Source organism: Chionomys nivalis, chromosome 10, assembly GCF_950005125.1.
Source record: "Chionomys nivalis chromosome 10, mChiNiv1.1, whole genome shotgun sequence".
Taxonomy (NCBI): Eukaryota; Metazoa; Chordata; class Mammalia; order Rodentia; family Cricetidae; genus Chionomys; species Chionomys nivalis.
The window spans coordinates 4,988,985-5,016,038 of NC_080095.1; the positions used below are offsets into that span (position 1 = coordinate 4,988,985).

At 42.8% G+C, this 27,054-nt stretch overlaps 1 protein-coding gene across 1 annotated transcript in view; it reads right to left on the reverse strand.

The window, feature by feature from the left end:
* The window catches only part of Rapgef5 (Rap guanine nucleotide exchange factor 5), a 229,683-nt gene that overhangs the window by 75,422 nt on the left and 127,207 nt on the right, over window positions 1-27,054 (reverse strand). The window lies entirely within an intron of this gene.

A 27,054-nucleotide genomic window follows, 5' to 3' on the forward strand; every position in this document is an offset into this window, starting at 1 on the left:
GGATTTGAAGAGTTTATTTTTGAAACTACCTTCAGGAACAATTTGATTTGGAGAATAGAAAGTTTAAAGTTTCAAAATGTACAACATACTACTTGCTGTGAACAGTCTTCTACCTGGCTGATGTTGCCTAAACATCATTAAAACCAGAAAATCACAGTGTAACTGCTATTAACACTTAGAAAATGAGTCAAGGCTTGCTTTAAAGGGTGGGCAAATGGCTAACCATTGGATAGCTCAGGCTCCTCTCCCTGGATGAACACACACACACACACACACACACACACACGGGGAGGGGAGGGACACCCAGCGCAGGGCTTTTAAATTTATCAAGCATTCTTTTATTGGAGTACAAGCAAAGATGGATGCTTAGTTAGAATGTTATCTATGCTAAACCCTGATGCCACGGGCCCCTGCACTGACTTTCTTCATCTCTGTCCCTTTTTAAACAGGCGAGAAGCTTAACCATCATTCATTTCTGCACACACAGCTTCCACAGCACAGGGCCAGTGCCTGACCTGGCTCAGTCAGGGCAAGCTCGCTGCTGATCCAGCAGTATGGGTCCAAGTCTGAGCTTCGGACACAAACTTTAGGGCATTTGCTATGAAACGCTCACTGTGCAGTAACCCAGCCACAGGGATACCATCAAAAAAAAAGAACTATAATAGGCATATAAGAAAATCCAACTTCTTTGTTGCTGATGATTTGAAATAAAATAATAATAATAATAAAAAAGAATAGAGCAAGAAAAGTTGAGAGCAAGTAGGTTTCCTCTTAAAGATGATGTCAACTGTTTGCAAAGGAAGCCTGTGCTGGTACATTTCTGCTACCGACAAGACTTACCTGTAATTAGGTACAGACTCAAAGAAGGGTATCCTGCCATCCTGCATGGGTAAAAGTGCCTTATCCAAATGCCTTGTAATTGCTTCAACAGACCCGTCATGGATATCAGTGTATTTTATTTTATTTTTTTTACAAGACTAGAAAGGCATTGATATTACCATAACTGCTAAGCAAATCGGCAAATGACTATGACCTCAACTCCCAATTTCTAAGAAAATGTAAGTACTACTGTTTTTTTCTTAAAAACTAATAATATTGGTCATTCTAAACAGCAATATAATTGTGTGATCATCCTTTTTAAATCTCCTACTGGCAAATAATTTTGCTATGAAGAACCGGTGCATTATGTTTCAGCAAGGTCAGACACATGGTGTCTGTGGCAATTAATGCTGGATATTCATTGTTCAACTCCCCAAGGAGGCCAGTGTGAGTCCTGTAACATGAATACCAATGTGTAATTGCTATCATTCATTTCTCCAAGCAGTTCTTTTGTTATCCATGCCGGTGAAGTGGACCAAAGTAGCTCGAGAGAGGGGCATATTTGGACCAAAATGGGGGGGTGGAGAACAGAAGAAGGCTGGGATGAGCTACACTGAATAAGGCAATTCTATTATTTGAGAGAACAGATATGAAAAGACAAAAATCTTTCCCTGGCTTCCTCTAATCGTCAGACAATATTCATTTTATATGAGCTGCTGTCATTCCGAAGTACATTTTACATCCTATGTGCACATGATATATGGCATTATTAACTTTGCAGGCTGCACACATACATATGGATGGGCAGGGTTTCTAATGTCTGTGTAAGTGATATGCATTACATGGCTGTGCACACAGCAGTCATACTTTACTGGGCAGGAGAATAGCTGAATCAGGTTGACGCACTATCAATAGCATCTTATGTCATTGTAATAGGTTCCATTTTGAAACCTGTTAAAAATAAAGAAGAGAAAAAGCAGAAAAATCAATGAGTAAGGGGAGGTGTAAATTCTTGAAACCTGCTGTGAAAACACAAGAATCCTGTGTCCTGTAACCATCTATGAAGGAGGGTTAAATTAAGGCTTCCTACTATGGGCACCTTTCCCTTATTTCTCTTCCTATAAAAATAGAGGAAAAATAGCATCATTGAGGTTGTATTATGAAATTTTATTTTAGTACTTGACAGGGTAAAATAAGTATTAGGACTAATGATGGAAATATGTTCTATGAAGGAGGGTTAAATTAAGGCTTCCTACTATGGGCACCTTTCCCTTATTTCTCTTCCTATAAAAATAGAGGAAAAATAGCATCATTGAGGTTGTATTATGAAATTTTATTTTAGTACTTGACAGGGTAAAATAAGTATTAGGACTAATGATGGAAATATGTTCTATGATACATTGTCCATGAAGCATTAAAACTTCTAATTGACAGTCATTTATGTAACAAATAATGAGGTCCTCCTTTGGGTAGGACACCCTGCTGGACACTCAGTGGCAAGCAGAGACGAGTAAGACAAGCCTGCTCGACTCTAAGTTAACTGCCTCATGAAAACCCAAGCACAGCTTGGTGCACATTCTAAAGCAGCGGCTTCTCAACCTTCCTTCATGCTGCAGCCCTTTATACAGCTCCTCATGTTGTGGTGATGCTCAACCATGACATCATGTTCATTGCTAGTTTATAACTGTAACTTTGCTATGGTTAGGGATTTTAATGTAAATCTCTTGTGTTTTCTGGTGATCTTAGTCAACTCTTGTGAAATGGTCGTTAGGGGTCTCAACCCACAGGTTGAGAACTACTACCCTATGGTGTTGCTAAGTGCAGGGGACAAGGAAGCAGAAAACATGGGGTTTGGTGGTCAAAGATAACTAAGTGGCCTGAGAGACTGAGGATGCTATTAAACAGGACAAGGATCTAGAGAGGAATGATAACTCAGATCAAACAATGATGTTTTATTGATAGGACAGAGGACTGTAGATGTTTATCAGGCAGTTAAAAGGAAAACACAGCTTTCTGCACAAAAGCCAAGGAGAGAGACAAATTTGTTAATAATTCAAATTTTGGCAGTCGATGGTGTTAAGGTGGAACCAAAAAGTGGGCAGTAAAGTGGGATTTAATGAGAAAAATCGAGTGAGAGACCAAGAAGGATAGAAACAGTCTCTGGGAAAGCATTCAGAGATGTGGAGGAGCTGGAAAGAGAATCCCAGGAGCAGCGTCAGGAGGTCCGAGGAAGAGCCTGCCCTCCCTGAAGTTCAGAGTTCAAACGGATGAGCCTAGGAAAAGATCTGCTGGCATCATCCTGGGGCAAGAGGTGAGCAGAAGTCATAGCCCGGGCGTTCTGGAGGCAGAGGGTCACTGATCAAACACTCACTATAACTTTGAAAAGGGGCCTAGATTATAGCTCAGTGGTAGAGAATTACTCCACAGGTAGAGGAGGAGGGAGGGGGAGAGAGAGGGAGAAAAGGATGTTGAGTAAAGGAAGAAGGCGGGAGGGGGTTAGAACCTGAGGATTTCAATATGTAGGGCTAGGGCATCCTGAAGGCCTGTGCCCTAGCTAAGAATGGGGAGTAGGAGCAGAGAACACAAATGTAGGATCAGCCAGGAAAGAGACTTCCTCCTCTCAGATAGAATCCGCTGGCTCAATGAAGCAGAAATTAGGAAGCCGGAGAGATCACTTGCAATAGCTTCTATCTTAGTAACAGGTACTGAAGCAGCTTTTGGAGGAGGGCTGTGTGGTGCCGTTGGTAGCCTGAAGAAGATAGTATTGGGAAAATGGCCTTGGGGGTGAAGCAGCGAGTAAGGCAGTATGAAGAGAAGGATCACCTGGGCCTCATGAGCTGCCCAAGCTAGAATGCACACTTGTGCTTTTATGACCTTCTACAATAAGGCTTCAGGAGCCATAGAGGAAAACAGTGACTTGTGAGGCCCATCCAGGGTAAGAGACAGCAGAAGCCAGGGTGGGGAGAGGACCCAGGGCTCAAGCATACTAGGAAAATATCCATTCATCACAGAGTGCCTGCCTGGCTATGGGAGGGGAAGCTCAACCATGAAAACTGAGGGACTGCTGATTAGCTACCACATGGGCCAACAGCAGAGGCTTGAATCAAGGTGGCAAAGGTTCATTGCCAACAGCTCTGGGTAGTGAAGGGCAGCGGAGGAACAGAGGCCCTGAAGTGACAGATGTTTTGCGTTGGGTCCTAGGTTCCATATTTACAGCATATACAATGCTGACAGCTTCCTAAGTGGCTAGTGCATTAAGAGCAGCTTCAGCAGGTCCAGAACTACAAAGGGAGAAGGCACACCCCTTTCCACACACCCACCTCAATTTATGTTAATCAAGTCACATAGGGAAAGTCACCAAATAACCCCATCATAGAAGGCCTGGTTGCCAGGAGAACTAACCACCTCCTCAGAGGGCTGGGGACTCACAGCCCCTGTCCCCACCTCTCAAGGTCTCACTGATCACCAATGGCCAGTGAATTCATCAGTCATGCCTACACAAAGAAGTCTGCATAAAAATCCCTAGGGCACTTTTCAATGGGCTTCTTGGAAGGTGAATAAGAGTTCATCTACCTATCCAGAGGGCAGCACATCCCAGCTGCAGAGAAAGGAACTGTTATGCCTGGGACCCTTCTAAACCTTATCTTCCATATTTCTTTGCTGTTCATTTGTGTCCTTTAAAATATTCCTTACAATAAACTGCTAAACGAGTTTTCTGGGGTTCTGTAGCCACTTCAGAAAATCAACTGAGCCAAGAGGGGTGTGTGTGTGTGGAAAACTCCAAATTATAGCCAATAGATCAGAAGCATGGACAAAACAAACCAGAGATTGTGATTGCAATCAAAATTTGGGACAGCCTTATAGTGCTCAGTGCCCAGCTTGTGGGCTCTGGTGCTGTTCTCTGGTTGACAGTGTCAGAATCCAGCTGAACTGTGGGTAACTGAGCTTGGACGACAAAGAACTGACCATCTTTCTAGTTGGTAAGGAAACCACTCCACCGCCCCATGTACATGTGGTCACAGAAGTGGTCCATGCTGTCAGCTGAGTGGTGTTCCCCTCACCTCTCATTTCCAGGCTCTGACAGTGCCGTGTTCAGCTGGGTTTGGACATTTTGTTTAAGTGATTCTGCAGGGAATCAACATCAGACAAGGTCTCCAGAGAATCATGATGCATCAAAACAAAATGCAGCTTTTAGTCATTACATCTGAACAAAGAATGAATATCGTTCAACCCACAAAATTCTCTAGAGCCTTATCTGTTACCTGCTACTCTTCAGTGACAGCGGTAGCTTTGCCCTGGGCTGCACTCTCTGGGGGTGGGAGGGGGGAGGATAAGACTTAGTCACAGAATTAGCCTAGTTTCTAGACAGTAATTCAGAGCAAAGCCTCACTTCCTTGGGCTCTCTCCCCAAGTCCTCAGAGTACATTCTAGTAACTGTCTCCCCAGAACGGTCCTCAAGAGCGTGAAGTCTCAAGATCCTCACACAACACCAATAAGCCCAATTCAGTCACCTGCAAGTGTGGTCCTCATAGCGGTCTCTGGTCAGAAGGCACTGATGGGGCAATGAGGTCTGCACACTGCCCTCGCATTGGTAGGCAGTGATGGAGGAAAAGCATGGGAAGGCAGAAGCCAGACAATGAATCGCCCAAGGAAAAAGGAACAGCATCCTGGAGTAAGAAGCAGAGGACCAAGCCAGTGGCATGGACCCTGAGTGAGGAATGGCTCTGGGAGGCAGGATGTTGGTACGACCATGCTCTTTCCAACCTCTGTGCATGGTGCTGAGCCTGATGCGCACATCTTCAGGGAAAGGTCTTGCCCCCCAACACACACTTTGGTCCCAGATCTGCACAGACCAGTTCTCATTCCCACTTCCGGGGTGAGATGAGGTGCTCTAGTAGCTCACGAAATGGATGCCTTGCAGTTCCACCCAGTAGGAAGGCACATTATTGGAGACAACAGAAGAGGAAACACAAAAGCAAGTAGTAAATAGTCCTCAGTGACAGACAGTACCTGCAGAATGCCTGATAAGAGGGTAATTGGATTTCTGAGACTTATGACCTCTTGTAAAGGGCCTTCTGGAAAAAAAAAAAAAAAAAGGAAACAGGGGAGGGTTGCTAAGTCCCCAACTCCTTGTGCCTGGTCCATTCTCTGGATGAAGAATGTTGATGGATTTACTCAGCTTGGCATTACTTCTACCCTTAATTAGAGCAACAACCTCCATGACTTAGATTAACTTGCTCAGTTTCTTGCTTCTACATCAAACTAGTGTTTCCCTCCCCATTTATTCACATGGACAATTGTCTTTTTCTTACCAAAATAAAAATACAGAGTTGTAAATATACTGACTTTTTAAAGGCAAGGAGAAGAGTGATGTTCACAGTTTAGCAGGCTGCAATTTTACTGTCCTGAGCCGAGTTTCTGGTTATATTTGTGTTTTTGTGAATCACAGTATGACCAAGAAAAAGTGACCGCAAATGCATCTCCTAGCCTGCTGGAAGCATCATGGCTCCTAGCCTGATTTTCCTATTATCCCCAGTTCCCTTTGCGGGTGTCCTGGAAGCAGTCCCTGGCTTCTCCAGGGGCACACCTCTGGTGCTCTATGAGCACATTTTTATAAGAGCCCTTACCTGGGGCTCAGAGATGGACTTTGGGAGCTTAGAGAACCTTCTGATGGCATACCTGAGATAAAGGTACAAACCATCTTACACACAGGGATTTAGATTGCTCTGAGGAGGTTTGGTTTCTATAAGTCTCTTAACACTCGCCCCCTCAATTCCAACACCCATCATCTGACTATATAACCTATGTAACCTTTGGTCATTTGCTTTCTGTTCTTCTCCACTAAATGATGACATTCCAAGGACAGAAACTGTGCCTTCTGTCTTTCTAAAGAATGGATCAGGGCCAGGCACACGATATTCACTAGATAAGAATGTACTGAGCATGCAAGTCCATGAGTAAGCAAATGAGGAGGGTTCCAGCTCCCTCACAGGGCTCAAGGTCACCCTTGGTAAGGTTCCCACACTCCCTGCACACAGACCCTCCGACCCTTCCTTCTCACTGAGCATCTGACAGGACGTGTCTTAAACTGAAGTGTTCAGAGTGGCTACTCCACAAACTGAGTTTCTAAGCAGCCGATATTTCAGAGGTTAGGTATCACAACATCAGTAAGGCGAGCATTGATGGGCACTGTCCCTTAGGTCTATGTCACATGAACAACAACAAAAAACAAAAAGCAGGTGGCTATGATCATGTCAAATGACAGGCTCTGTTAGGAAGCTTTCTTATACTCCATTCTTCCAGGTTTCCTCTCAGGCGACCTGACTGCTCCGTCCTAACAGACATGGGCAGCCTGCGGATGGGAACAGTCACCTAGGCTGGCAGCATCAGTACCAAACCATAAAATGAGCACACATCCCGACACTCTTTCCCTTCTGGTCTCTGATACAGCAATCAGGACACTAACTTAAAAGCATACTGTTTGCAGCCAACAGCGTTCTAGACACCCTTGCATCACACAGCCCTGACCTAACTATTTCACAGCAAGAATCACCTCCTCCAGAAAACCCCTGCCAGGACCTCGTGAGTGACCCTTTCTCACGGATAGTTTCCTGTTCATCATAAAGTATAAACTATCCTGCAGCAGATGCTTTCCTTAGTTTGCACCTGCAACAACAGGCTGGATCTTGACATATCATATTCACTCAGTGAACATTTACTGAATAAGATAATGAATAAAAATGATGGATAGATAAATGTGGAATTTATAGTGACAGGGAAGAGAATACCTGAAATCTCAAGTTCTGCTATAGCTAAGACAGGAGATTTGGCTGGGAGGTGCTCCTCACAGGAGGGGCACCAGGCTACCCTGGTAATGGATAACATCAGCCACCCTGCTACCTTGACCATCTACTGAAACGAGGTACTCAGATAGACAGGCTAGCCTGAGAACTGGCCTGTTTGTGAAACTGGATCATGACAAACAGCGCATGAGTTATGAGCAGAATAACCTGCTCTCATTGGGGGTCTTCACTTGAGGAGCTTGTACGAAAACCAGCGTCAGACAGACCTGGGACACAGTCACTTTGAAGGCAATTTATGATATGTCTTTTGATGTGTGAAACGTTGTGCAATTATTAGTTACTAAATCACAAATGGCTAATGCAATTTGCTTATACGGCAGTAAAGGTAAGCATAGCACCAGAGCTAATGAGATGGTATTGGTGCATTTGAGAAATAGACCTGTGAGGAATGGGACAACAGGGAGGACTCAGCCAGGACGAGGCAGACAAGCCTATGCAGCATCACTTCCGGAGGGCTTACCATTTAGCTAGCAAAGTTAAAAGCTGAATGTATGCTATCTCACACAATCGTTAAAGTTGTCTATAAAGTGGACACGATGAAAAGCCATGGTTTACAGGAAGAGGCTAGAGCACAGGAAGGAAATGCCACCTGATCAGGCTGGAACACAAAGCACGAAGACGATGAAGCTGACATTAAGCACACATAGGCTTCATGTATTTTAGTGCCTTTGGTCAAGCCACAGACAACCCTTCATTGGTCAGTGCTCTGTTCTGAGAGACCAGGAGCTTGATTCACCCTGGTGCTGAGAGTCAGGCAATAGGTGTGACCAGGCCTTATCAAAGTCCCAAACTGCCAAGATAGTATTTACATTTGAGTGGCCTGCTGGCTTTGGAAAATCACATTTCAAGAGGAGAGGAGGGTTGATGGGTACTTACTGTGGTACAAGTCCACAATCCAGCCAACTGCTGTCGGGCAAAGCAAAAGACACAGCACAGGGAAATGAGTACTGATGGGAACTGAGGCAGGGACCCCAGCAGAAAGAGGGTCACATTTAGCAAAGATTGGTCTGACAGGAAGTCAGTGCACTTGAGGCCCCTATGTCTATTTAACCTGTGGACCCAGAGTCAGGAAGGTTGTGTCTGTCAGAGGTGGGAGGAGTGTCCCAACACAAAAGCTGCCTTGCCCACTAATAGAGTCAAGAACTGGGCAGACATTGTACAGTATTATGGTTGATTTTATTTTGTACAATTGGTCTCAAAAAGAAGAAAAAGGGGGGTGGGTGAAGAAGGTTGGTGCTGGCGCTCAGGGGTACAGTGATTGTCTAGCATGCACAAGATCCTGGGTTCAATTCCCAGCACCGAAAAACAGCAAACGAAAGTAACAGTGCAAACATGAACATGTGGACACAGGCACTCTGACAGGTGGGGCCTGAGAAACACGCCTTGGGAAGTTGGTTTAGACTGCTGGATGTCCATGACAGATCAGAGGAAAAAGCCAAAGGCTCTGCATTGTTTCCACTTGGAGATTCTGAGCCTGTGAGAGAGGGAGTCCGGGATTACTAATGATGTGCTCCAGGTTATTTTCCACGTGTGGGTGGCAAGATAAAAGAGGCCGAGCAAGGCTTGGTGTGGCTCGGTTTCAGGCTGTACACACAGAGGTGCAATGAGACATCTCTCAAGCCAAGTCAGAACTGTCAGCAAGACCAGAAAGCCCCTGGAGGTGATCTGGACCGAGAAGGGAGGTTGCTCACTCTTTCCAATGCTAAAGTTGTATATAGTTCAATTATCTTGACTCTACTTTTCCCCCACAAGTCCAGAGTGTTGCTCTCTCAACGAGGAGGAAGGCACCCAGTGGAGCAGTGAGAGATTTCTTAACATCATGTACTGGAAATCCACACATAGCTCAGCAAACCAAACCATCAGGGCCCACATCTGTTTTGGTACTGTAAATGTGGGTACCACACAAATACAGTTCTTATCAAGGTGTGTGTGTGTGTGTTGGGGAGGGATAAGTAAAACAGAGCCTTTTTTAGGCAAAAGAGAGCTTTGTCTGAGACCAAACACAGATTTTGCTGACAACTTATCTTATGGTTTATTTTTTTTCTCATGGAAACCAGGTTTTTTTTTAATTAATTTACTTATTTATTAAAGATTTCTGTCTCTTCCCCGCCACCGCCTCCCATATCCCTCCCCAATCAACTCCCCATCTCTCATCCGCCCTAAGGGCAGTCAGGGTTCCCTGCCCTGTGGGGAGTCCAAGGACCTCCCACCTCCTTCCAGATCTATTAAGGTGAACATCCAAACAGCCTAGGCTCCCACAAAGCCACTATGTGCAGTAGGATCAAAACCCAGTGCCATTGTTCTTGACTTCTCAGCAGTCCTCATTGTCCACTATGTTCAGTGAGTCTGGTATTATCCCATGCTTTTTCAGACCCAGTCCAGCTGGCCTTGGTGAGTTCCCGATAGATCATCCCCATTGTCTCAGTATGTGGGTGCACCCCTCAAGGCCCTGAGTTCCTTGCTCGTGCTCTCTCTCCTTCTCCTGGTTTGGACCTTGGGGTTGTAGTCTGGTGCTCCAATGTGGGACTCTGTCTCTGTCTCCTTTCATCGCCTGATGAAGGTTAATATCCAGGAGGATATCTATATGTTTTTCTTTGGGTTCACCTTCTTATTTAGCTTCTCTAGGATCACGAATTATAGGCTCAATGTCCTTTATTTATGGCTAGAAACCAAATATGAGTGAGTACATCCCATGTTCCTCTTTTTGGGTCTGGCTTACCTCACTCAGGATAGTGTTTTCTATTTCCGTCCATTTGCATGCAAAATTCAAGAAGTCATTGATTTTTACTGCTGAGTAGTACTCTAATATGTATATATTCCATACTTTCTTCATCCATTCTTCCATTGAAGGGCATCTCGGTTGTTTCCAGGTTCTGGTTATTACAAACAATGCTGCTATGAAAATAGTTGAGCATATACTTTTGTTGTATGATAGGGCATCTCTTGGGTATATTCCCAAGAGTGGTATTGCTGGGTCCAGGGGTAGGTTGATCCCGAATTTCCTGAGAAACCGCCACACTGATTTCCAAAGTGGAAACCAGGTTTTTAAAAAGGATATGAAGACAAAAATATTGCTGAAAGACAGCACTCATCAAAACAAAGGTGAAGGGGTGGAAATCCTGCTTACTAAGAAGACCCTGGGTTCATCCCTGCACCCCAAAAATGTATGGAGAGCATGAGAGAGAGAGAGAGAGAGAGAGAGAGAGAGAGAGAGAGAGAGAGAGAGAGACGGGGGGAGGGGGAGAAAAGGAATGGACTGGAAAAGCAGGTGCGACTTGTGTCAGGTGAGCTGTGAAGAGTCCTAGGAACGCAAAGGCACTCATCTGAGAAATTCATCTCTACAGTTTGCTCTAGCAGAAGAAGGATAATTAATTAAATAATACTTAGTTCTTTTTATATCACACACATTAAATTAATAACTCAAGCTTCTGTATTCATTATCCTCAAATTTATGGAACCTATAAAAGTCTGACTTTCATAGGGGTGAAAGCAAACACAAGTGTGTTATGGAACTTGACGAAACAGAAAACCAGTAACTATAACAGGGTAGACAGCAGTGTAATGATCTGTCCTGTCCCTTTAAGAGACAAGCCATGCCCACTTCCTCCTCAATCCCCTGAGGCTGGCAGATCTTCCTTCCTGCTTGTAGCCTGAGTCTCTTCCTTTTCCCTCTCCCTCTCAGAGAGGTAGCTTTTGTCTTCCTCTCCTCTCCTCTCCTCTCCTCTCCTCTCCTCTCCTCTCCTCTCCTCCCCTCCTCTCTCCTCCTCTCTCTCTTTCTCTCTCTGCTCTTCTCCCCTTCTTCCTCCCCCCTCCATAACCCACTTGATAAATATCCAACCTCACTCTGCTTGGCATGCCTATCCATGTCTCTGTCTCTTGCCAGCTGCCACGTGTCTCCCTGCCCAGGACCAGCTGCCTTCGGAGACCTGCGGTGTGGTCTCATGGCATGCCCATCTGTCTGCCTTCACTTCGCGAACCTGCTGTAAATCTGCAACCTCTAAGTGTAGTAATATAAAACAAGGTGTCTAAGAGTCCTAAATCTGGAGCAAGTGTAGGGATTTGATGATGGAGCAGAATGCAGCTTGTATGCCTGCTAGGCTGGCAGGTTAGATGGGAGCAGGAGAGAGGAGAAGGTCACTGTCTTCATCATGAGAATACGTCAATAAGCTACAACAGTTGATGCATCCTCTGGATACTGCTGAAAAGGGAAACACAGCTAGTAGGCCAGAGGGCATTTGACCAAGGTGTTGTTCACAGAAGCATTTGAGGAAACCATGAAAAATGATGTGATGACCCAGGGTAACAAGGAAGAGTTCACTGTTATAGCTGAAAGGGCTGAGCAGCTGTGTGAGTGAGTACTAGACCTGAGACAGCCAGAGACAGCGAGTCCGTCATGAAGGAGGCTGACTACAATGAGCTGCAGTCTTTGAGCTCTGTCTCCACCTCCCACTGACCTGGCCCCACTCAGAGCAACAGAATGCAGGTGGCCAGGTCCCCAGCAGCAGGACACACACAGCAAAGGTGCAGTGTCCCACAGCTCACAGTCTCCAGAGATACTGTCCATTTATCAGTGCAGAGTATGCCATAAGGGTCACACTGTCCACTTCCTGCTGTCAAGAGAACAACCAGAAGATCTAAAAGCTTTGGAGTAGGTATGCTAGTGTTTCCAATCCTACATGCTTGTCTTAATTCTTGTCTCATACCGAAATTAATTACTGCACTCAGCGCCTACAGCTTTCTTCACACCCCACTCCTATGTGATACTTGAGAAGTTACTCAATCACACAGGTGTTACTGTTTTCTGTTTTTATCCTAGAAGCTTAAATGTTGTTAAGTACTTCCCAGCAGGCCCTCTTGTCCCAGTATAGGAGTTCTTGGTCGATGGCCAGAATTGGGAATCAGGATGGGCGGCAGAAGAGAGAGGAGCAATAGTGGAGCCAGTGCCATGCAGTCATCAGTTGCGTGGAGCAGTGACTTAGTGTGTTTAGTGTTTTGTGTCATACCACCAGCCAGAGTAGAGTTTTGAGGAGTAGAGGAAGGATGGAGGGCCAGTCAAGGCCACAGACAGAACAGAGGGATAGCCCCAGAAGGACAACAGTAGAGAAGGGAGTAAGAGAGAGCCCAGTTAGAAGCCAACAGAACAGAAAGTCAAGGTCTTAGCCACCCGTGTTTAGGAACCACGGCTGCCTAGTTGGACCCAATGAGAGTCCAAGTCACAGGCATAGTTTTACAAGGCAGAAACCAAGTCAGAGTCTGACTTTTGGGTGCTTTGAGCCACTTGTTACTAGGAGAGGTCCTCAGAGAAAAGGCAGGCACATGGGTGCAGACAAATGGTCAACGGGACTGAGGGGATAGGGCTTTATAGGGAGCATCCTAATATAGAACCAAGTCCTGACAAGGACTAGAACGTGATGCCGCTGCAGAAAAACGTACTTCCTGAACTCCAAGGTATCACGTGAAATACAAGGACAGGACCCCCTTCTATGGATTTCAAGGCACTAAGAACGGTAATGTATGCAAGAAAGGTATTTATCAATCCATACTCCTTACCATAGCCGTTCTCACTAAACTCATGCCAGAAGTATGTGCTATCTCTCCTTATTTCATGGGTTATAATCAATTATTAATCACATAAAAGTTAGATGCCATTTCTTCAAAGAAGTTATGGCCTGAATCAAATTATATCAATTAACTTTATCAAAGTAAACATGGGTATCTCTTGGTTCCAATTCTAGATTTACCACTACTAGAGGGCTGGGTTTTGCTTAAATTGTTCAATCTCTTTGGGTATTAGTTTCCTTGCATTGAATGGTATACTACTATGTAAAATTCTAAGCTAAGTGTTGGAAACAGCAAAAGCCTCCACCAAAAGAAAAGAAAAAAAACAAAAAACAAAAAACCATTCAAACAGAAAAAAAGCCATAAACTATACAGGAACAAAATGTCATTCCAGTACATTAAGATTTATGTGTTAGCTGGGAAGTACTGGTGCCTTTCTGGGTCTTGCTATAATTTCATCCATTATATGAATATGTAAATACCACAGCAATTTAAGGAGACACAACCAATAACGCCACCCTGAAGTAGCGGGAGCAGCTCCCTTTGGTAGGCTATGAGCCACTGACAGACATTGTGACATCCCAGGAGTTAATTCCATAGCTTCCTAAGCTAGGAAAAAAGGAGGCCCAGCACCCTCTGCTAGAGAAGGACTGTGGGTGATGACCTGTGACCCCTGCTGCAGGTCATAGTGTTTCTCTCTGGCAATCACTGTCCCTTAACTGCTAAAAGGCGCTCATTTCTAGACACCAACTCTAACAAAAGGGGGATGGGCAAGTTTGTTAATGCCCTGCATCTTAGATGGGGAGAGGGGCGGGCCATCAGTCTGCAAGGGAACAGTGAAATTAAGTGTCAGTGTGATCTGTCTGGGGAGCAGAGAGCCAAGCAGCAGCGGACAGGCCTGAAGTCATCTGTCATCACCAGAGTCATCATGGCTCTCAGAGCCACCTTTTGCCTGTGTACAGAGGACCTGGGCTCATCAGCATCTTGGCATACATCCCTTCAAAGGTCTTGTCAAAGGCCAAGTGAAGGCACTGTACACACACACACACACACACACACATGAGATGGTGGTGGGGAGTGTTACTTGGGAGTTCTTAAAAGCGAAAAGTTTTTTTTTGTGACATTTAATTTGTTCCTTTTGTAAAACCTCTGATGGAGGAGGGTCATCTGTTTATTTGTTACTTTCATTGGTTAATAAAGAAACTGCCTTGGCTTTTTGATAGGGCAGGATTTAGATAGGTGGAGTAGGCAGAACAGAATGCTGGGAAGAATGGAAATGAGGCAGATGCTATAGCTCTCCTCTCCAAGATGGACGCAGGTTAAGATCCTTTCTGGTAAGCCACCACCTCGTTGTGCTACACTCATTAACAGAAATGGGTTAATCAAGATGTGAGAGTTAGCCAGTAAGAGGATAGAGCTAATGGGCCAAGTAGTGTTTAAAAGAATATAGTTTCCGTGTAATTATTTTGGGTAAAGCTAGCCGGTGGCCAGGAGCCCTCCTGAGTGGTGGGAAGTGGCCTGCTGCTCCATCTACAAACCACCCTAGAAACCAGATATCAGACTTTTTCATAATTTGCCTTCTTAAAAATATCTTGGTTAGAAATGAATTATATATATATAATTATATATTAATTCTGTAAGGATATATATAAAGAGTGGCAGAAATAAGGGCTGTTTTCAGTACTGATCATCTCACAGAGACATTATCTGGAGTTAGTATGGGCTGGGAGCTGAATGAGTTTCTGAGGAAAATGTCAATACAGACACCTCACTAGCATCCCCAAAACAAGCGGGGGTGGGGGGAACTACACTAAAATCTAGTTGCAGATATGATTGTTACTTCAGGTGTGGAAGGATTCTCAGCAGCCTGTGAAATCTGAATAACAAGATGATGGTATAAATTTCCAAAGCAGTATTAAATGGTCAGCCCTCACTGCTCCCAATGGCTTTGGCTGTTCCATTCACATTACTTCTATAGAGAGCTTGAGCCCCAGAAGCCCTTGATAAAGTCTTCTGATTGAGTGAAGGTATAATTCATAAACTTAAATTATTTGAAAAATCTGGTCAAACCAAACAGAAGTGTTCTCCAAACTTATAGAAGAAAAGAAATGGTAAAGCAGGTTGAAACTGGAGAGCTGACAGGGCCAGGAACTCTACTACTCATCAAAGCTTGTGTGTGTGTGTGTGTGTGTGTGTGTGTGTGTGTACACCGTGTTCGCCATGTTTGGGCAAGCATGTGTTCACGTGTGTTTTTGTGTGTGTTAAAGAGAAATGCATGTTAGTTTTAGAGAGGGCAAAGCTGCAATGAAAGGGCAGCCTGAGTATTTATGCAAGTTATGAAATGAAAAATTCCTAGTTACCATAGCAACTGCTAGAGCACAAGGAATGGGTGTGAAGCAATAGGAGACATCTTAAGTAAACACTAAAGCTTTTTTTCATATTTTGTACAGTCCTGGGTGTTTTTAGACGCTTGCTTTTAGTCTGTGTAGTAACCATCTCAGAAACTGCACTTCACAGTTAGACACAAGACTGGGTGAAAACTAAGGAAAACACTTTGCCACTCTGTGTACACTGGGCAGCTATACAAAGCTGACGACGAGAATTATAAAGGCAATGATGTATAGGTGGAATACGCTGGGAAGCAAGCAAACCAAAATGCTAAACAAAACATAGACACGTTTGGACACAGGGGAAATAGCTCTCTGACCTTTCTCTAAGCTTGAGATAGAGATGGAGAAAAAAAAGGTGGACTGGGATTTAATGATAATGCAGATGAAAAGGCTCTTTTCCTGAATGTTAATATGCACCAGGTGTCGAAGGTTAAAGTACTTGAATACAAACCAAAAGTAACCCATTAGTGCTGTGTCTACTCTTTGCTGACAACCAATTCTTGCAAAGTCTTACCCATAACTGCAGATTGTAAGTGGTGGGGGTCCAGACTTTCTGCTTACTGCATCCAGGCTGATTCTTAAGACAAGAAATCATAACTAAAAATATGTAAGTGTACATGTTTCCAGGTATGTTGTATGCGTGTGGGCACACATGCCATCATACATATATGAGGACTATCTGTAGAATTAGTTCTCTCTTTCAGTCCTTATGTGGATTCTGGGATTGAACTCAGATCACCAGTTGTGGCCTGAATGAAAAATGTCTTCCTTAGACACGTGTGTTGAGTAAACACTTCGTCCCCAATTGGTGGCGCTGCGTGCAAAGGTTACAGAAAATTCAGGAGGTGGGGTCTGATTGGGGTTAGGTTTTAAGGTTTAATCCATCTTGGTTCCACTTCCTGTTCACTTGCTGCCTCTTGCTTGCTTATAATATGTGATCGATTGGTCTTATACTGCTGCTGCTGCTGCGCCTTCTCCCTGAGGATGGACAGTATCCCCTCAGGAATTGTAAGCCAAAATAAACCCTTTCTTCATAAAAAGTGCTTTTACTCAGAGTATTCTGTCACAGAACCAGAAAAGTAACCAACATCCAGGCTTGGCCCGCAAGTGTCTTTCTCACCAGCAGAAGACAGCAAATTTTTATTTAAAATGTGAAATCTTTAATCAACTGGAATCCTAGCAGTGATACAGTTTTGAATTTTCACAGATCTGATTTAATGTTTAAACCTGGGAAACATTTCATATCACCTCTAGTTGCCTTCTCTACCAGATCCAGTTCCACACACACAAAGTCTAGTGCTCAACATTGGGAATTGAAGTTCAAATAAGACAGAGGGCCATACTCGCAGAGGAACCTTTTCATAGGAGAGTCTGGCATGTTGGGAATATATACGGGTTTGTGCTTTAGAAAAACAGTAGTTTGGGATGGTGCTGTCGAGTGTTAGTAAAGGAACTGGGCTGACAGCAAAAATCAGATGACATGCTTGGTATTTACAAAAGTTCAGTTAAGATCTACTATTTGTCATAATTTGGGAATTCTAGTTCACCATCTTCTTCAGAACATTCTGAACTCAGAAAAACAATTCCAAATATTTAACAACTTGACTTAAAATGTGGCTTTAATAACCTGATAAGGCAGACAAATTCTAGCTGGTTAGGCCAGATGAGTCATCATCTCATAGCAACAGCATTTGACAAGAAATTTTTAAAAGCTCTAGCTATTTTTAAAACATAAAAAGAACAAAATGATTCTTGGCATTGAGAGGCATATTCAATTAGAGTAGGAGAAAAAGCTACCAGAACCTTCCTGAGCAATCAATTGATAGCCATTATTCAATGACAACATCCTCCCCCAAATAACTCAACACTCCAAAGTATGGATGCCATTGAATTCGTATGTGCATGTGTGGGAAGTTGAGAGAAATCATAGGTCTCCAAATCTTAATTTAATGCACAGGGAAAGAAGGCTTACAAAGGAAATAGATCATCCAATGTATAGTTAAAATATTTAACTTGGAAGATTGGTTAGCAGAATTTCAATTTCTCTAAATTAATAAACTGAAGTCTCACGATCCAAAGGAGGAGCAGAAGGAGAGTGAGCACGAGCAAGGAACTCAGGACTGCGAGGGGTGCACCCACACACTGAGGCAATGGGGATGTTCTATCGGGAACTCACCAAGGCCAGCTGGCCGGGGACTGAAAAAGCATGGGACAAAACCGGTCTCGCTGAACATAATGAACAATGAGGACTACTGAGAACTGAAGAACAATGGCAATGGGTTCTTGATCCTATTGCACGTAATGGCTTTGTGGGAGCCCAGGTAGTTTGGATGCTCACCTTAATAGACCTGGATGGAGGTGGGTGGTCCTTGGACCTCCCACAGGGCAGAGAAACCTGCTTGCTCTTTGGGCTGAGGAGGAAGGAAGACTTGATTGGGGGAGGGGGAGGGAATGGGAGGTGGTGGCGGGGAAGAGGCAGAAATCTTTAATAATTAAATAAATTAATTAATAAAAAAAATAAAAAAAATAAAAAAAATGTTTTCATACTAAAGATAAATTAACTGAAATAAACTTATACATGTGATAGGTAATGAAGAAATCTGACATCACAAAAATAAATCAGAGAGATGTTAAAGACCATTTGCAAAGGAGCCTTTGAAAAGGAGTGCTTTCTGATCTTAAAGGCAAATTTTAAAATGAAGATGAGTAGGAGAAATAGTTTCTACTCACAAAGAAATAACTAAATTGATGTAGGAAGGTCTTCTATCTATCTGTTGCTTTCATTGGTTAATTAATAAAGAAAGCTGCTTGGTCTGATAGGTCAGAACATAGGTAGGCAGGGAAGACAGAACAGAATTGTGGGAGAAAGAAAGCAGAGTTGGGGCGAAGCCATGAAGCTCCAGCCCGAGACGGATGTGGGATAGAATCTTCCTGGTAAGTCATGACCCCGTGGTGATACACAGATTATTAGATGTGGGTTAAAACAAGATGTGAGAGTTAGCCAAGAAGAGGCTAGATATAACGGGCCAGGCAGTGTTTAAATGATTACAGTTTCTGTGTTATTATTTCTGGGGCTAAGCTAACTGGGAGCTGGGCAGAATGAAAAGCAGGTCTGCTCGCCTCATCACTACAATTGGCGACCAATGTGGGGCATGAACCCATGACCTTGAGATTAAGAGTCTCATGCTCGGAAACTAAATGTAACCAATACAACATTTTGTAGCCTTTATGTATGAAAAATTTATTCAAGTCAATGAATAGATAATAGGCCAAGGAGGCAAATGGATTGGTTAAGAAGACAAAGAAATAGATTAATATAAATTACCAGTATTCAACTTTTCTAGACCCCTCAGAGAAGATGAAGGCCAGAGGGCAGGCACACTAAAGCAAGTGCTTCTATGTACTGCTGACTGAGGAAAAATTAGTACAAGCTTTAATAGGAAGTAGCTAGACCAAAACACGAAAAAAGGGGATTAACACAGTTTGTGCCTGTAAGTAGTAACTGTGCTAGGAAAATCCCGTTTACAATATAGGTAGAGACTTTAGTAGAACTGGGCAATACAGTTCTGTAATTGGAAAATATATTTACCCCGATTGGAAAGGTAGTTCAGAGTGTTGTGGTATCTTGAGGAAATCTCCCGATGCACATATTGGAGGCAGCAAGGAAGTGAGGGGCAGTGGTTAGTTTTCCCTGACTTCCCCTTACTTTGTTGTATTTGTCTATCATTTCTAAATTCCCTACAAAATTCATACACTACTTTTTCAATTACTTTCAACTATTACGAAATGCGCCTTAATGACTAGAGAGATGGCTTAGCCATTAAAGGCTCGGCTCATGACTGACATAAGAAATGTGCCTAAGTCTGACATGTTGGCCAATACCTGATTCTGAACCATGAAACATTTGTACATCTTCTCTGGGGGATCTGTTCTCAGGACAGACTGAGGCACTGAGGAATCAAAGTCCAGGTCTGTATTAAGATGCACGAAAGGGTATTTCTATAGTTAGAAAACTGGGGAGTCAGGAATGGTGATAAAGTAGCAACAACATGTAACCTCCTTTAGCCATTTGACTGGAAATCTTTGTCATTTATGATTAGTATCCAAATAGCGTAACATCAAGGAAGTGAAAGAGATGGTGCTATTGTCTTTAGGCATGTGAGAAAAGCCAGTTTTGGAAACAAATGTCTTATCACACATAGCTTTTCCCTCTGCTTTGCTTTCTCATCCCTCCCCCACCAGGTGCTGGTGCCTTCTGGAATCACCCCTTGTTTGTTTCTCTCTCAGTCACTCCATTAAAGAATGGAGATAATAATAAGCCAATATCACCAGGTCTCTAAAAACTCCCCTCTATGAGAGAAGAAAGAAGGTTAAATCAACATTAGTAAGTATCTAGGGCTTCAACAATGTGAACTCTATGTGTGGTAGGTAGCTAACTGATCGCCACATGGAGGGCCCTGACTGAAGACAGCTCAATAGCCAAAGCTCATAATCCCCAGGGCCTGCGGTCCACTTCAGTCAGTTGAGGAATACTTCAGGTCATCAAAGCAGAAGTGTGTACATCCCCAACCCTTTGTGCCTTCCCAGGGTCACAGGCTGAGACATCCAGCTTGTCATTGTGCACTCAGAATGAAGAGGCGTTATTTCTGCTTGCTCTGTTCTGTACAGAGGCAATCTTTTTCTAACCACTTTTTTATTAGAGAAATTTAGTTTTCATTTTACATACTAACTTCAGTTCCCCCTCCTTCCCTTTTTCCTGTTCCCCTCCATCTCCCCTTCTCACCCCCATCCACTCCTCAGAAAAGGTAAGGCCTTACTTCAGGAGTCAACAAGGTCTGGGATACCAACATGAGACAGGACCAAGCCCCCACCCCCCACCCCCGTATCAAGGCTGAGCAAGGTATCCCACCATAGGGTATGGTCTCTGAAAACATCAGTTTATGAACCTGGGATAGTTCCTGGTGCCACTGACAGCCCCCTCCCCTGCAAAGATCAAGCCACATAAATGTCACCCACATTCAGAGGGCCTAGTTTGGTTCCATTCAGGTTCCCCAGCTGTCAGTCCATAGTCTGTGAGCTCCCACTAGCTCAGGTCAGCTGTCTGAGGTTTTTCCCACAATGCTCTTTGATACCCCTTGTTCACATGATCTCTCCTCCCTCTCTTTAACTGAACTCCAGGAGTTCAGCCCAGTGCTCTGGCTGCATGTCCCCATCTCTGCGTCCATCAGTTACTGGATGAAGGTTCTGTGATGACAATTAGGGTCTGATGACAGGAAATGGCGCTTTCAGGCACCCTCTCCATTATTGCTAGGAATCTTAGCGGGGGTCATCCTGTGGATTCCTGAGAGTTTCTCTAACACCAGGTTTCTCCCTAAGCCCATAATGGCTCCTTCTATCAAGATATCTCTTTCCGGGCTGGAGAGATGGCTCAGGGGTTAAGAGCACTGACTGCTCTTCCAGAGGTCCTGAGCTCAATTCCCAGCAACCACATGGTGGCTCACAGCCATCTATAGTGAGATCTGGTGCCCTCTTCTGGCATGTAAGCAAACATGGAAGGAATGTTGTATACATAATAAATAAATAAATTTAAAAAAAAAAAAGAAAGAAAGATATCTCTTTCCTTGCCACAGAAGCAATCTCAAAGCTTAGTTCTGGATTAACCAGACACTCCTTCACTGCATTTCTTCACGGAGATCCCAAACCAGCCATGTGTAGAATGTAAGGTGTAAATCAGAGTTAAGACACAAGAATGGCAAAATGACCGGGGATGGGGCACAGCACAGCAGCTGTGAATGGTGGATGTACTTAGAGCTATGCTGATCTCCAGGAAGAAAGATCGCTCCAGGGTGTGGTGAGTTTTCTCAGGTCTGGGCAAACTTTCTTATTATGCCAAGATTATGAGTTACATTGATGGCCAGGAAACATTATTAGTGACTCGGACAGAATGGGATCTACTTTAAAATAAAGGTCAGATGTACTTGCCAAGTTACAAGGAAAATAGCATTTAATAGGTCAAGGAGTCATCAAAGATTTCTGTGCACAAGCACCTGGCACTCAAGTACATTCTTTAAATGCAAATCAAGATATCATTTGCGCGCGCGCATGCTAGACAAGCTCTCTTCCACCGAGTTACACTGCAATCCCAAGTTATCTTCTTTGTTTTGTTTAAGTGTTTTAAATTCTGCCTCACTTAGGCTCAAAATTTTCCTTCCCCACGTCCAGGGTCTTAACCTGCAGGAGGAATTACTGTTGCTAGCTTGGCCACATGTGCGTCTGTCTCTGCCTTTTTACTCAATTGAATCTTTTAAAATTCCATCCACACCTATTATTAGAGGGGACAGAATAATCTTCATAGCTTCAATTACCCTGTTTCTCGCCCTGTTTTTACGGATATATCTCAGTGTTATTTTAATACTAAGATAATTTTTGGATATGTGCTTCCTGATGGGTGTTTAATGAGAAGTACTGAATGATCTCATTTATATTTTGCTGACAAAATTACTGGTTTCTGCTTTCATGAGATGCTAATTTTCTGATGGGGTAACTGCTAATAGAGAAGGGGAATTTGCTTTACAGAAGCAGTTTATAGGAGCTAAAAGCCATTTCAATCAGCTAGCCTTGACCCAGGATCCCACAATAAACAAATACAGTAACACCTAGGGGCAAACTTACATTCTATACCAAGCCTACAGGAGTTCTGTTGCTGTGCTTTTACTAGTGATTTTTTGCTTCCATTTATGAAGGATAAAGATATCTGTTTTACTATTGAAATAATATCAACGGAAATATTTAAACATTTTCTCGTGATTAATGAGCCGCCTGAATAACTAATCAATCATATTTAATTTATTACTCATTTTAAGGTGACTGCTTATAAATCCCACTTAGCAGGTGCCAGTTTACAAAGGGAATAAACGACTTCTTACAAACACAAAATACATGGCATCTAAAGTTTCTTCCAAAGCACAGAATTCTCAGAGAAAAACCCCACTACTCTTACAATGTCAGGACTTGTACCCACAGTGAGAGTGAGTTCACCGAACAGAAACATGAAGCATTCAGCAACCATAAATCCAGTTGGGGTTTAATAACGCATTGAACCATTAGAGGATCATTAGTACTCTCTTCATAGGAGTAAGCAGCATAGCAAATTCTGACCCAGGCAAACTCACGCCAAGTTTAAAGAATCATGTATACCATGCGACACTCTCTTTCTTCTCTGGTGGTACAAGGGCCAAAATTTTACCTTGACAAATTCCACTCCTGCTCCACCTTCAGGGTCACAGGATATACGCTCTTATGACTAATTGCTTTTCCTGAGCCCCTTAGAAATCCCTGCCCTGGCCGGGCGGTGGTGGCGCACACCTTTAATCCCAGCACTTGGGAGGCAGAGGCAGGCGGATCTCTGTGAGTTCGAGACCAACCTGGTCTACAAGAGCTAGTTCCAGGACAGGCTCCAAAACCACAGAGAAACCCTGTCTCAAAAAAACAAAAAACAAAAAAAGAAAAAAAACCAAACAAACAAAAAGAAATCCCCACCCCGAAGACACTTCCTGCTATGGTAACTGTCTTGTGACCATCCCTATTCTCTTCAACTGTTTCCTGGATCTTGACGAGCCCCTAATTCTTTATTATGACTCACAGGGCTTGAACCAGGCCCAGCCATTCCTGGAAGTTGCCCTGAGAAGAAATTTACACACGGTTGTCAAAATTGTTGACTTTGTTCACTTAACTGTGTACAAATGTGTAGTAAATGAACACACATACAATGTCTTATTCTTCCACCTTCTGATATAGAAAGGAAACATTAGGAAAGAGACCCCACAATCTATTCCAACTAAACCCAAGTACCACAGAATTGACTTCTAAAGATCTAAGTAATAATATTTTCATTTTCAATAAGAGAATACACAGTTTTTTTTCTTTTCTTCTTTTTTTTAGTCAAAGACATGGCCAAGGGAAGAAGCTTGGCTGGTAACGTGCCTGCCCATTGTAGGAGCCCGCTTGTTCATTCCTGGGTGCCAGACTTGAAATAATCACACAGAAACTGTGTTAATTAAATCACTGCTTGGCCTATTAGCTCTAGGTTCTTATTGTCTAGATCTTATATTTTAATTTAACCCATTTTTATTAATCTGTGTATCGTCACGTGGCTGTGGCTTACTGGCAAGGTTCTGTCCTGCGTTTGTTTCTGGTGGGGCTACATTGCTTCTTCCTGACTCCTCCTTCTTTCTCCCAGCATTTAGGTTAGTTTTCCCTACCTAGCTCTGTTCTGCGCTGCTATAGGATCAAAGCAGTTTCTTTATTCATTAATCAATAAAAGCAACACAATCCCAGAAGGGCCTCCTATACCACCTGCCTGGTGTGCATAAAGCCCTGGCACTGAGAACACTACTGATGGAAGAAGAATCAGAAGTTCAAAGTCATCTTGGGCTACTAGAGAGTGCGAGGCCATCCCAGTACACATGAGACTCTGCTGTGAAACAAGAACAAAAACAAACAAACAAAACCCCAAAAGTTGAAGACAGAGGTAGCAACCTTCACAGCAGCAGCTACAAGGGAGCGACCACTGAGGGAGTAGAACACCAAAAAGACAGGATCAAAAAAATAAATAAAAAATAAAAAAGTCCCCTCGCCATATAATAATCAAAACACTAAACACACAGAATAAAGAAAGAATATTAAGAGCTACAAAAGAAAAAGTCCAAGTAACATAAAAAGGCAGACTTACCAGACTTACACCTGACTTCTCAATGGGAACAATAAAAGCCAGAAGATCGTGGTCTAACATTATGCAGACACTAAGATGATCACAGATGCCAGCCCAGACTACTATACACGACAAAACTTTCAATCACCACAGACAAACAAAACAAGACATTCTATGACAGAACCAGATTTAACTAATACCTACCTACAAACCCAGCCGTACACAAAGTACTAGAAGGAAAACTCCAACCTAAGGAAGTTAGTTATATCCACAAAAACACAGACAATCCCAAAGAATGGAAAAACACACACAATAACTTTCTCAACAATGAAAACTAAAATAAAAGGAACAAGCAATCACTGGTCATTAATATCCCTTATTATAAATGGACTCAATTCACCTATAAAAAGACACAGGTTAACAGATTAGATACAAAAACATAATCCATCCTTCTGCTACATATAAGAAACATACCTCAATCTCAAAGACAGACATTGCCTCAGAGTAAAGGGTTGTGAAAAAAAAGTTCTAATGAAAGGGACCCAAGAAACAAGTGCGTGTAGCTATCCTAATATCTAACAAAATAGACTTCAAATGAAAAATCAATTAAAAGAGACAAAGAAAAACATTTCACATGACTCACAAGAAAAATCCATCAAGAGGAAATCTCAATACATTCAGTAATCTATGTCCCAAATACAAGGGCACCCTCATATGTAAAAGAAACACTATGTAAAATACCTGACTTGCAAGCTACAGATCTGAAAACAGCCTGGTATTGGCATAAAAACAGACAGGAAGATCAATGGAACTGAACTGAAGATCCAGATACTTATGAACACCTGATTTTTGACAAAGAAGCAAAAAAATATAAAATGGGAAAAAGAAAACATATTCAACAAATGGTGCTGGCATAATGGGATATCAACATGTAGAAGAATGAAAATAGATCCATATCTATCACCATGCACAAAACTCAAGTCCAAATGGATCAAAGACCTCAACATAAAGCCTCATAGAAGAGAAAGCAAGAAGTAAACTTGAATGCATTGGTACAGGAGACTACTTCCTAAATATAACTCCAGTTGCCAGACACTGAGAGAAACAATTAATAAATAGGACCTTCTGAAACTGAAACGCTTCTAGAAAGAAAAGGACACAGTCAACAAGACAAAACGGCAGCCTGCCGAATGGGAAAAGATCTTCAACGTTACATTGGACAGAGGGCTGATCTCTGCATAATATAGAAAGAACTGAAGAAATTGGTCATTAAAAGAATACATAATCCAGTAAAAAAAAATGACGTACAGACCTATACAGAGAACTCTCAACAGAGGAATCTAAAATGGCTGAAAGACAAGGAAATGCTCAACATCCTTAGCCATCAGAAAAATACAAATCAAACAGCTCTGAGACTCCATTTTATACCTGTAAGAATAGCCAAGATCAAAAACAGTGATGACAACTTATGCTGGACAGGATGTGGGGTAAAGAGAACACTCCTCCATTGCTGGTGCAAGTGCAAACTGGTACAGCCGCTTTGGATATCAGTATGGTGATTTCTCAGAAAATTAGGAAACAACCTACCTCAAGACCCAGCAATACCACTTTTGGGTATATACCCAAAGGATGTTCAATTGTACCTCAAAGCCATCTGCTCCAACTATGTTCATAGCAGCATTGTTTGTCATAGCCAGAACCGGGAAACAACCTAAATGCCCCTCTACTGAAGAATAGATAAGAAAAATGTGGTTGGTTCATTTACACAATGGAGTACTACACAGCAGAAAAAAATAATGACATTTGAAATTTGTGGGCAAATAAGTGAATCTAGAAAACATTACACTGAGTGAGGTAACCCAGACCCAGAAAGACAAATACCATATGTACTCACTCTTAAGTGGCTCTTAAGAAATAAAACAAAGAAAAATCAGCTTACAATTCACAATCCCAGAGAACCTAGACAACAAAGAGGACCCTAAGAGAGACATACATGGACATACATAAAATTAATTAAAAGAAAAAGTTAAAGACAAATTTTTCATGTAATGGCAAATAGGAACATAGTCTTGTTTTTAAAAAATAAGGATATTTAGCAAGACTGATTAGAAAAATGTGTACTGCACACTAGCCCACAGGCTGTCATGTCCGTTAGGATATTTTAGCACTCCTCTATTTTTGTTACCTTAACACAACATTCAGGGCTGCTAGATACCAGATGGGATTTTTTCCTTCTCACCCACTTCCCACTGTAGGAGGATAAAGGGTTTTCACATTCTACATGAAAATCTTTTATAACTTCCTTTTATTCTTCTTTCTCAGCTCATGTATCTGAATCTCTTCAGATGTGTAAACTCATCTGAATCCATTGAGGCATGCATAGCACAGAGTAAGCTGAACTTAAGTGCGTGTGTGCCAGACGCGTATCAACAAGAGCTTCCTCACTGTGGGTGCACGTATGCTCACATTTGATTTCACAGTGCCCAGGCTAATCCAAGGCAAGTCAACCTACTAGAGATACATGCAATGCAGTGCCTTATTTTACGGAAAAGATAACAAATTAAAAGTGGGCTCTAAGTAGACATTCTGTCTTCTCTGGAACTGAAGTCCCCAGAGCTGAGCTTTCGCCTAAGACCTGCTGGTCATTCTTTCATGTAAAACTAGAGTGAAGACCACAGGAAAGGAGCCAGAAAGCAAGCTTGATAAGAGTGGA